Below are 13,009 nucleotides of genomic sequence, written 5' to 3' on the forward strand. Positions count from 1 at the left end.
ACAACGGATCATGTTTATTTGTAGTTTTCTAGGGATTTAACCAATTGAGCGTGACTCCGCGGAGTTCCACGCACACACGCTAGTGCCAAAAGCCTTTATTAATTTATTATCATTTAATGTCTAATTTTCATATTGGACTCCGGTCATGCGCTGGAGACAGTGTGATCAGTTCTGCATGTGAGTGTGGCAACACGGAGATATTCCTGATATTTAGGGATATGTTGCATTTGCATGTAATGTATTTATTATTGTAAGTTTGTGTTGTTCCCAGTTTAATTATTGTGCACTGTTTGCCTTTTTCCGCCGTGCTAAGTATGCCCCCGCATACTGCCATTTTTGTTGTAAGATTCTCACTGTGTAATTCCCATCGGTTCTGATTGTACATTACTTAATAATTAAGTGCTGCCAGCATCCCCTCCGGAATCATCTGGAAGCATCTTCTTCCCGCATATCTAGTGACCTCGTAATATACAGTATTTAAATATTTATAGTACCCATTTACAGTACACCTTTCCTCGGAACTAAGGCAAACCAGTTATATTTTCATGACATTTATGTAATAATTTATTTATATCGACGTTGCAATATACCATAGTGGAGTTTTGTTAGTAATTATGTATTTTTCAATAGTACGGGTTATTTTAGTATACTGTTTACAAATATATAAATAAAATCATAATTTCACAAGAGATGTGTATATCGCAATAAATACAATAGCCAAATAATATTTATTTTCATAACTTTATTCATATTATCAGTACAGAGTCTATAACTAATCAAACAGGGTTTTTTAATCGTAAATATTTTATTTATCAGTGTTAGAGATTGTAGAAATTTTTGACCTTCTGAATTATGGTTTATCTAGGTTGAAAGCCCTAAATCTTTGGGTTTTTCATCTTTCGGGACAACATATTCACACAGACGAGTTGGAAACAGTAAGTGGTTGATTACCACAATTTGGTTCTCCGACCCGACTGTATGAGCTTGTTGTCACTTTCCAGTCAATAGAATAATAATTACCTGAAATACTTATTACTAGGGTCTGATTTGATATTGTTCATTTAAACAACAGGCCATTCAATTGCGGGTAACATTATAATGATTATTTCTATGTGTAAAGTACATAAGTTAGGCTGTGCATCAGCGAGTGCGCTATGAATGGTGTGTGAATGTAACCTTTTTAATTTAAATAATATGTATGTCGACAGTTAGGCACATTATGTTCAGTACTTTGGTTTATGCAAAGTATATTTTATTTCTTTACTAGGAGTTGATTATTCTGTTCAACAGAACAATAAAATTATATTATTTTAGCTTTCTCATAAATATGCAAGTGAATTTAAAATTCAGACAAGTTTTGTGATTTGTTTTAAGTAATCTTTAGTTGTTCCCTAATTCTCCCAATAATTGAATTAAATAATTGCAATATGATTGAAATTATTTAGGCATGATATTGATAAGAAAAAATATGATTTTATGTTGTTAAAAAGTTTTGATTCCAGTTTCATTATTTTTGGGTATGATTCTCAATACTAACAATAAATCGTAAATCATTTGTAGCATTGAGAAAATGCACCGCGAGAGGTGGAATTCAGTTACTTTATATTATGTTGGGTGACATAAGTTAATACTAGTTTATCAAACGGGTATGCATTATTGAGGTACATAATAGAACAACACTATTGTAACCGTCGGTTGGCTTACTGTTAAACCTCACTGGGTACTGTTGCTCCAACGCTTCAGGGTGATCAGTTATGTATAAATGTCTGTAAGTCTGTAATGTACATTTGTAATTAAGTGTTTTTTACCCGATCAATTGAATAATTTATGTATCTACTTAAATGTTGGTTATATGCTATTATAAAGGTTTAACAAAACTGAGATATCAAGATGTATCGGATGATAAGGGAATACAACACGAGTGTGATCTATGTACTGTAACTGAATCAGCCAATCCAGAAGGAAACGTTGGTGTATCTTATTGTAGATACATAAGGGTGTAAGGGATGCGCTGAGAAACCACCACCGTAGGAAGTGAGTGAAGATAATGTAAAACCAAGTGAATAGTTGTGTTTTGTAAGTAAGATGCCGCACCAGAGACGTGTGGTAAGCTCCACTTGTCCAGTGCCATAGCACTCCGCTCATATCTTATGCATTGCAGTCCGCTACTTTCATACAACACAGTATTTGCAATAGTGATTATACATTAAGGTCATTTCTCCCCATGAATGTGCTCAAAAGTTGGGGGAATTTGCGTAATTTAGTTATCGTTTTAGTGGTGTATTTATTGATTTGACAGGAGGGAAGCGACAACACTAAGCCAAAGATATCCGGGGTAGGTGACCCCACCCGTGTTGTCCTTTTCTCCTGGGCAGCCTCTCGCCACTGCCGTATCCTAACCTTATCTACCTCGTTATACCATCTTATTTTACAATACTCTAGTTTAAGTTTATTTTTATTTTTAGTAACACATCTTATCGATAGTACAAAAATGAGCTACCTCAGGTTTCAAATAATGAATGTATAGATTAAATTGGTGTTTTTTCATAACGTAACAGCGAAAATGTCGTTACTCTTATCACTGTAGGTAAAGAAGATAGCGCAACGGGTGTAGAGTGTATTATATTGACTCTCCCGGGGCGCCTATTTATTTTCTATGCAGATTTTATGTAACATTTATATGTAACTTAAGTACGAGAAGTGGCAGAAATGGGCATTTCTCATGCAATAATAATGTATGTCTTATAAACCAGTACAAAGGATGATGTAGATGTAGTCGAGCCGAGTAGCCACTGTATGGTTTTGAGTTTGAATCTCTGCAGCGTAGTTTATTGTTGTATTTTTGCGAGATCAAAGCTCCAAGGAGCTTGTTATAGCCGAGATTGTTGTATATCTCAGTGTCGGCATAATCTCTTACCGTTCTACCTCATTTTCTTTTAATTAAATTACATTAATGTTATGTTAAATGTAGGCAATGCATTATATATTTGTGGATTTTGGTTAGATGTTGAATAAAGTTCCTTTATGTTCATCCATATTTTGGCAGCAAAGTAATAATAAGACGCTTCACGTTGTAAGCTCACCACATGTCTCATGTTACTTTATAATAATCTTAAAGATAATACAAATTGGTACCTTCTTGGAAACTCTTGCTCTGCCAGGAGTCTAAACACCCAATATTTTATTTTATCTTCGTCGTTTACGTTGTATAGATGTTATTATGTTTTATGTTGGATATAAACGCAAATTAATATAATTGTTTGTTAGGAATTATCCAATTAAAAATTAACAAAATTATTCTTTTTGTTTTCTTTTATTTTTTTCCTTTATTTACCTATGATTTCACCCTCCTTTCCTCGGTTTATTGCTAGAGTTATTTATTGGTCTAAAGTAAATGAATATGATGTAAATCTATTGGTGTTTGATGTAACCGTGGAATAGTAGTAAATCAGGTAAACATACCTCGAGTGCAGTTTTCGTCGTAACGGAAGTGAAGCGCTGTAATAATATCGCAGGTGAGTGTCCACAATATGCTTGTTCCCTATTTTTTATTATGTTGCTGTCTTAACTCGTGTTGCGGTACTCTGAACAAGGGGTGCCATTTCATCTTTTGCCCGTCCAACTTAAATTAATTCCATTTTTAAATCAAAATTTAGAGTATCGGGCACTATATTTACAAATTTGATTAAGGCGTATTGCTGTTTGATGTAATAATGGGTAATAAGCGATCACCTGCACGATATGATTTTCTTAGCAACTGCACTTCTTTAATGTGTCGAGAGATAATAGGTGTATACATTAATATATTACAATAATCGATGTTACATAAGGCCACCCGCAGGGTGAGTGGCTACAAGCGGCCACTCAGAGTCGCACTGAGGCAGGCTGTCATTAATATGTGTATGTCTAATATTGCCGAAAGAGCATTTATGTCGTATATATAAAGAAACAAAATCAAAAGTACAAATTTGTTCAAAATTCTCGTTATACGTATAACTACCAGTACAAAATATTTGGATTTTCTAAGTAAATAAATGTTACTTAATGTAATTCCTGGTATAAATAAATGTTGTCTAAAGTTCACGTTAGTGTGGAGTATTTTGTCTATGAAGCGGAAGGGTAACGCGTCACTGTCAGTGGGGATGTAGTCTACCGAGGCTGAGCCTCGGAGACGAGTGTTAGTAGACCGCTAGTTCAGAGTTCTCTTCTATCCTTTACATTGGAGCGAGAGGTTCAATGTAGAATACCGGAAACTAATGTACAAACAAACCCCAAACACGGGGACGGTTCAAACAGCAACCGTATGATGTAAATTTTAAACCATCGGTTGTAAAACTAGTTAGGGTTTTATATGTAGGGTTATGAATGCGAAAATAGTAAAAGGCTTCACATTATTATAGTTTTACACGAAATATGGTCATCAGTGGTCTGTGTCCGTTAAAATATGTCTGTGATTTTTTCAATCAACCCTTATATTTATAATCCCCTAATTTAAGATAGCACAATTTGTGATTTTATATTAAGATTATTTGCTTTTCTAAATTGAAAATGAGGAGATACGATTATCACGTATTGTGCCGTGATAGAAAGAAGCATAGAACAGGAATGTTAGATCTGGGGGTGATGCGCCCGCGTGCATCGTTTCCCCGAAGTGTATAAATATTGGACTGTATTTATGGATTATTTGCACACAAAGTGAGTGTACTGAAAGCGTAGGATGTGATGTAACCTCTGTTATTTGACCATTACGATACCAATAGCCACTCGCAAGGAAATGTCTCTCTCTGGCTTGACCCATTATATAAGTTATATGATATATTTATTATATATATGTAATATTAACATTTTAAAGATATGTCGGACATGTGAAAAATCTGAAAAACCAATAAATCGAATTTGTTGCTAATACATGTGAGTGTTTTATTTGTTTTGTGTTTTATTTATATTTTTATAAGATGATTTCAAATACTCGGATACTTGAACTTTTCCATCTGTTCCACTGAAATGGTAGCTCGCCGGGATCCAAAAGAACGCTATGCTCTTAATCATTGCAACTAATAGTCATATTGCAATTTTGACTAGAGAGATGGGATGTGTGCAAAATTAATTGCAGACCCTCCCGAGTCTCGGTAAATATGACAGCATCGTTGCCATAACAGACGATGTCTATGGGTGTGGATTTATGTGAGCAAACGGATCTTCCATGTCAAATGATGGGTCAATTAAACACGGCCACAGTCATCTTAGGATGTTTAAAAAAAAATATATGGAAAAATTCAGACATGAAGATCAGCAGCAAAATTGAAATCTATAAAACTGTTGTGTTACTCATAATAATATAATGAGATTGAATTCAGAGCATAGACCACAATTATAAAAGAACACGCCTAGAGTGTCAGAAATGAAGACTCTTAGGAACATATCTGGTAACTGTCTCCGAGATAGTGTAAGAAATTAAAAGATAAGAGAAATATGCAAGATAGAAGATGTCTTCAGGTAGGGGAGGCAACAGAGAAGACATTGGTACACACATGTGAGGAGAATGGAGTCACCCAGAGTCTCTCACATTGCGTTGCACGGTTATCCCTAAGGTAGACGACTCTCGGACAGACCACCAAATAATGGATTGACAGCTGGGAATTGACCTCATGGTTAATCCCTCTTAAAAAATAGGCTACACGGCCTTCACTAAGAAGAAGAATTAAAATACTCCTTACATGATAGTGTAAGTATGAAGGTGTTACGTTTATTTTGGAAAAATATGTGGGCACAAAACCTATATGAATAAGCAGTACCTCCCTACAGATATTTCTATGCAAATAAGACAAACGAAATGTTGAATCTGGGAGAAACAAAGTAGATGAAATGAGTTTAAAAATATTACAACATTGAGTAAATTTTTTTTTTATATACCCAAAATACTGGCTTCTTGCGCAGAAGTTTCAGGTTTGATTCCTGGTAAACAACAGTTTGCCCACTACATACTGCACATCACACCTGAAGACATAAGTCTCCTTGGTGGTGCCCACCTACATGGAAAAGTTGCTCATTGCCAAACAAGAAAAGCTGCCCGAAGGAGCTCTCTGTAATCTGGTAGTCTTAGCATCTTTCTGCTGAAAGAAGGTAATCCTGAAGTATATATTATGCACTTCATTGGATTGAGAAAAGAGAGAAGTGAATTATTCACTGACTGGGATCAAATTGATTAAACATGATCAGTTCTCCGAAATGATTACAAAACATTTTAAAAGCTTTGCAAATATTTTTGGTAGCCACCAGATCTGTACGATACGACAGGACCTATTATAACAGGGCCACGGATAGTAGCGTAAAGCTTCATTCGGTAATCAAAGAGAGAGGGAAAGGGACAAGACCACAGAATGTGTTCAGGAGATTGATTAGGATGTCCGCAGCAGCACGCGTGGCTTGGGAATTAACAATATAAAAAAATATAAAAATTATCACAATATTTTGAGTCTGTCCAAATGTTTGTAGACAAAAGACTGGATTTCACCCCCTAGGGAGTCATTAAGATTAACGAATTACAAAAGGGATGGAGAACCTTTTAGAGAAGGGATATGGAAGTCTAGGCATTTACCTTTCATTGGCTGGTTTAAGTAGCCACTTTACACACTATGTTTGGACATCCATATTTCTTAAATTCTTTCATCTGTTGATTTTAGTCAAGTTAAAGAGCTGAAACTTTTATTGTTCTGAAGAGATTCATCTGATTAAATTATTGCACATACTAGGCAACGCCTGGAATCAATTTTCAAGTTTCCTTCTCTAAAATATTCTCCATCCCTGTTGTTACTTGTCAAATAATTTATCATTAAATTTACCATGATTTGATAAACACTGCATAGACTAGTGATCGGGGATAATCCAAGAAGATTTTAAGCGCTTACGGATTGAAGGAAAAGTAACCCTCCCTGAACCCGTCACAATAGATCTTCACAGGTCGCAGTGACGTCAGGAGTTTGCATAGCTCTGACCCCCACCTATAAGAATAAGAACCCTCCCTGAAGGGTAAGATTCCCATCGCGATTGCCAAGCGTCAAGAAGAGCATTTAAAGACATTTTTTTATATCCGATTGAGATATTCCTTCAGTTGAGAGTAGACGGACGCCATCAATACCAGAGGAACGCTTTCTTTTATAGTAGAAATTCGCGGATCGTCGCTGGACCTCCAGATCCAAAGGGGATAAGCCCGTTAGAACCGGGAGCACACCTGTCGAGCATGTCTTATATGCTCGAGTAAGAGCCATGAGAGGTTGCCTTTGTCCGCTTACAATAATTCGCCTTAAATATTGCAACTTACATTGATGCCCAACAGCCAGCTGCATAGCACACGATGCCTGAGAAAATGGATTCATTATAGACTGTTGAAGTTTTAAAAGACAACCTCTGGCCAAACGCGCAACTTTATGGAAAGCTATTTTTCCCGAATTCGCAGCTCTCCTAGCATGGGAAGTATAAGATAAATTTATTTCAAGAACTACACCAATGTTTGAAACCAAATTTGAAGCTCGAATAAAAGTGCCCAGGAATTTGATAAAACGTGGACACACAAGATTGCCTTTTAATAGTAAAAATTGGGTTTTTTGAGGAGCACAATTGAATTTGTTTTGAATACCGGAATCAGCTACTTTATTCAATGCATTAACTGCGTCACCCTCCAGGGATCTGCGGCTATTACCCCTAATCAAAATACAATCATCATTGGCGAAAGCCTGAATCATACATGAAAAAAGAAATGGAACTTCGAGAAAATCATCGAACAATACATTCCACAAAAGTGGTTCCAAAACAGAGCCTCGAGGACAGCCACATGAAACCTCGCGTGACAAAAGTGTACTGCCACCGGGATACACAACGTTTCGATTTAAAAAATAGCTTATTATATTTTTAAATAAATTCGCAGGCATTTGTCGAAGTCGTAGCTTGGAAAAAATCATTGGCCACTAACCATGATCGAAGGCACCTGAGATATCAAGTAATATCATTATATTTATGGTTTGTATTTATAACAAAATCGCTTATCGAAATTAAAGCATTTTTGGTAAAAATATTGGACCTAAACCCAAAATGCTTAGCCTTTATCGGTTGAGTTACATTTAAGTAAGACTCAAGTCTTTTACTACATTAATCGTTCTAGTGATTGATGATTGATCGGTCCATACGCTTTATTATTTATTTATTTATTTACACCTTTTATTAAAAATACAATTTTACGTTTACTTTGCCCAGCTAACAAGGGTACATACCCCGTTCCAAGCTAGGCAATTACATTCTAATATGTGATAATAGTTAACAAATTAATAGAGGGCACAGAGAAATAAAATATAAGCTTACTCGTATACACATTAAAAAAATAAACATACACACATACACATATATACACACATATACACACATATATACACATGTACATACACACACATGTACACACACACACACGTACATACACCCATGCGCATACACATACATACATTCATAAAACATAGTCAATTTATTTATAATGCGAAACTTCATGGTTACCATCTGCTAATATATTTTTTAAAATTATTCTTTATTTTCATATTTTATTTTCAACATCCAGTAAGAATCTCCAATCCGTGGCATGCATATTATTTATTAGGATTTGTACTTGGCAGGAATAATTGTTATCAATCCCGTTTTCCAGCAATCTGGTAACACACCTTCGAAAAGGAAAATATTAAATGTGGTAAGCAGTTCAAAATACCAGCACCTTGGTAAACAACAGTAATAACTAGGTTTAGTACTTTACAATGAATTTTTGATAAAAGGGTTTTTGTATACAGCAATAAAGTTCTACAATTCACTTTCTAATTACTTAAAAGCTTTATAAAACATACGAGTATACGCACTTAAAAAACATGTGACGAGTGATGTTATTTTATCGACTTTTATTAGCGTCATGATTCATGATATCATGATACATTATATCTCCTCATACCAGCACTTTTGCTGATTGGGAATATTTAGTACAAATAAAATATGTAATGAAAGAAAGTTCTGAAGACAAAAGGGATTTAAAAAAAAAAAAAGAATTTTTACTATTTACATAAATATTTTAATTTTCAGACCATATTAAAAAATTGCCATAACCATAGATTGCCTCTAACCCACTTATTAATTTACTTAGTTTAAATGTTTTCGCCACTTAATACGTTCGTATAATGTTGAATCATTTAACACGTGTCTAAATAAAGAAATATCTTATTGTTGCCTAATTCAGAGTTGCCCGAAGTTATTTTTTAAGCTGCCAATTTTGTTACCTGATTTTTTTATAAATTGTTTCATATAGGAGCTAGGACCATTCAAAAACCCATAAACGCTCTTAGTTTTATCTGCCGTCTTCGGACGTACGGTAGGTATATATTCGAAAGTATGGAAGATTGAAATATATTTGTTTATTTAAAAATGTTTTTTTTTTTAATATTTTTTTTTACATATATTTGGACCCCTGTATTTAGTAGTCTTACGTGTCATGTACAAGGCTAAGGTACTCGGAAAAAATCATTTTTGTTTGTCTTGGAAATGGGATGTTCGATCACTGATTTTGGTTTATTACCTTTATGAGTCCAATCACCACTGTTGTAAAGTTCAAGAACAATGGCGCGTGATAACTACTTTTAACTACAGTGTGGATATCTGTTAAGGATATTCCATCTTTCCTGCATTCTGCTTCAAGATTATGGCGTTGCAAACTGAAAAATGGGCACTGAAATAACAGATGTTCGATACTCTGCGAAGAAATATCATCGCATGGACAATAGTCATCATTCCTTAATTTAAACCTATATAGATAACTTCTCATAGCTCCGTGTCCGGTAAAAATTTGGGTCTTTTCGAAAGTACTTTGGTGATGATGATAAAAGTTTGCTGCATCATAAATGTATTGTTTTATATCAGAAATGGTCTTAAATATATTTCTTATAATAAAGATTAATGGAGTTTAAATTTTTAATAATGTTTTTGATCCAATTTCGAGAAATCATTTCGACAACGCATGATTTAAAAATTAAAAAACAGACAACATTAAATAAAAGATATTTCAATCGGAACCATTCTCAATTCATTCCGGAGTACCACAAGGGTCAAACCTTGGTCTAATCCTTTTAATATATCCATTTTCATAAATGATATCGCGAAGGTAATCAACTTCTGATGATTTCTTTTATTTGCCGATGATTTGAAATTATGATTTGAGATAGAAAACCCAGTCGACTGTTTGCGCCTACAGTCCGATATGAACAATATTCTTGACTGAAGTACTATCAACAAAATGTATTTCAATATGCGTTATTTTATCTTTCACTAGAGCATTGCGAAATGTATTTCAAAGATAGATAATGGATGACCGCCAACTCATGCGTGTTTCGACAATTAAGGATCTTGGGGCTATCTATGAAAGTAGGTGTACTTTTCATGCTCACGTAGAGAGAACATGTGACCGTGCACTGAATATGCTGGGTTTTATTCTCCAAACTCGCAGGGTTCTCGATGATCCCCGTACACTCAGAATCCTGTACAATTCGTTGGTTCGGACCAGGCTTGAAAGTGCTTCAGTGATATGGAGTCCGCACGAGACGATATATTCCCTCATGTTGGAGAGGGTCCATAAAAAAATCTGAGTTGTCTCGACATGAGGGAGTATCGTAGTTATCTGTGCCTCTATCCCTAGTTTGCAACTTAGATGGGAGGGGTTCACAGTGATCCATTTTTTCTAACTGGTAGGAGGTATTATCAATAACTCAGCCATTTTAGAGAGTATCAATTTTAGGGTTCCTGATGGTTATCTTCGACAGCATCAACACAGACTGTTTTACCTCCCGGTTTTCAGAAATGCCTCTTTTATGCCGATTGAAGGATCAGTCAGGCAACCGAACACTATTACTTTGGAGATCAACATCTTTCACATCAGTGAAACTATGTTTAAGAGGCAAATAATCTTGTTTTTGGAGTATTATACCCTCATAATGTCAAATCATTGCTCAAGGGTTCTTTGTGCGATATGTTGTCCCAATATAACGCCTTATATATTTTGTTATTTGTAATGTTACATAACATGTTTAATCAAGTGTTACCGACGAAGATAGAAGATAATTTTTATACAAATATTCACAGATTCGTTTCGAAAAAATGCGGTCGGGAAACGCTGCAAATTAATGTAGTGCCCTGTACGCCAATTTGTTCAGATAAGGAAATGAAGATCATGATAATTTATATACCTATATAGTGACACAAAGGCATAATATTTCAAATATCCCACCCATGCCATCCCAACGTTTGGTAGGTAAGAGTATTTTTATAGAAAAATAAATCACAATCTTTTTGTCTTTTAATACCGCACCTACAGTAATCTCTCTACCAATATTGTCTAATTGGGAATCACTGGCGTAATTAATTCGTCTTATAAAATAGATTTACGTGATCAAAATAATACAGTTACATTATGTAGCTAGCTATTCATTATAAACCGGCTACTAACGCAACGCAACGCAACGTTTCAAAATTTTCGCAGGGGCCGGGCGTGCTCATTATTAATTTAAGTATTAAAATCAATTATCGCCTTAAAATTAACCCATTTTAAGCAAAAGACAGCAACAATTATAATGCTAAGTTTATTTATAAATATGACTTCTTTAAATTTCGTCTCCGAAATTGGCGAGGAATTTATTGTTAATCTGAAAATAGACATCGGACGCTACCTAGATAAAAATAATAAAACTGCTAAACTGTAAACATGGTTAACCCATATCGTAAGAAAATATGAACGACTTTCGAACTTTTCGATTCACTGTTTTCTGTTATCTATTCTTAACGTCGACAATTTATGAAGTAAGCAAACGTCCAGAATCAGCAGACAAAAGTTAATATGTGAAGATACTGGAAGAAATCACACAAACAAATGACCTTTTGCATTATTCGTGTGAAACAGAAATATCAGACGGGCCTCCGATTAAAATAATAAAAATATTCAACAATTTTTGAGTATGTCCAAATGCTTGCAGACTGGCTGGATTTCCTCCCTAGGGAGTTGTTTATATTTAAATAAAGTGGCCACTTAAACCAGCCAATGACAGGTCATAAGCTCTGTAAATGCCTAGACTTCCATATTCCATTCTCAAAAATGGTTTCCCTCTCTGTTGAAATAAATTTAAATATGAACAACTCCCTAGGGAGGAAATTCAGCCAGTCTGCAAGCATTTGGGCATACTCAAACATTGTTGAATTACTACCTGGTAAAAGAAAAAGTATAAAATTGGAAAATTGTTTTCTGGCGTTGCCTAGTAGATGATCTGGTTCAGCCGGATGAATCTCACTTACGTGATAAAGGTTTCTGCTCCTTTATCTCACAAAAGTCAACAGATGGAAGAGTTGAGGAAATGTGGATGTTCAAACATGGGCAGAATGGTGAATGTTACACAGTGTGTAAAGTGGCCACTTAAACCAGCCAATGACAGGTCATAAGCCCTGTAAATGCCTAGACCTCCATATTCCCTTCTCAAAAATGGTTTCCTTCTCTGTTGAAATAAGTTTAAATAAAAATATTGATTAACAATTAAAATATTTTTAAAAAATGATCTTAAACATTGAAACGTTCACATCGTGGTATAACCTATTATTTCGTTTTGGTAAATGAGAATCATTCGCTCTTGGCGTTATGTCAGTATTATAAAATTTTAGGTTCAATAGATGACTTCCTAAAAGTATAATGCTTATTTGATGTGTTTTTTTAAATTTTGTTAAAGTCATTCTTTATGTCATTTATAGATTCGGGTGCAAGACAGGTACTCTTTCATAAAAAAATATTATTTGCACTACACATACAAAGAGGCCCATAACAGTGGTTAGTTATTCTACAAAACACCAAGACCCGGAGCCCCTCGGGGTAGCTGTATAGTGTAATATTCCAATGCAATATTCTATGTTATGTAACAAGCTACAAAAATTGGCTTGGTGGGATTTTAGTTTTAGT

Source organism: Micrasema longulum, unplaced genomic scaffold (assembly GCF_059751315.1).
Source record: "Micrasema longulum isolate JH-2025_06_02 unplaced genomic scaffold, ASM5975131v1 h1tg000571l, whole genome shotgun sequence".
Taxonomy (NCBI): Eukaryota; Metazoa; Arthropoda; class Insecta; order Trichoptera; family Brachycentridae; genus Micrasema; species Micrasema longulum.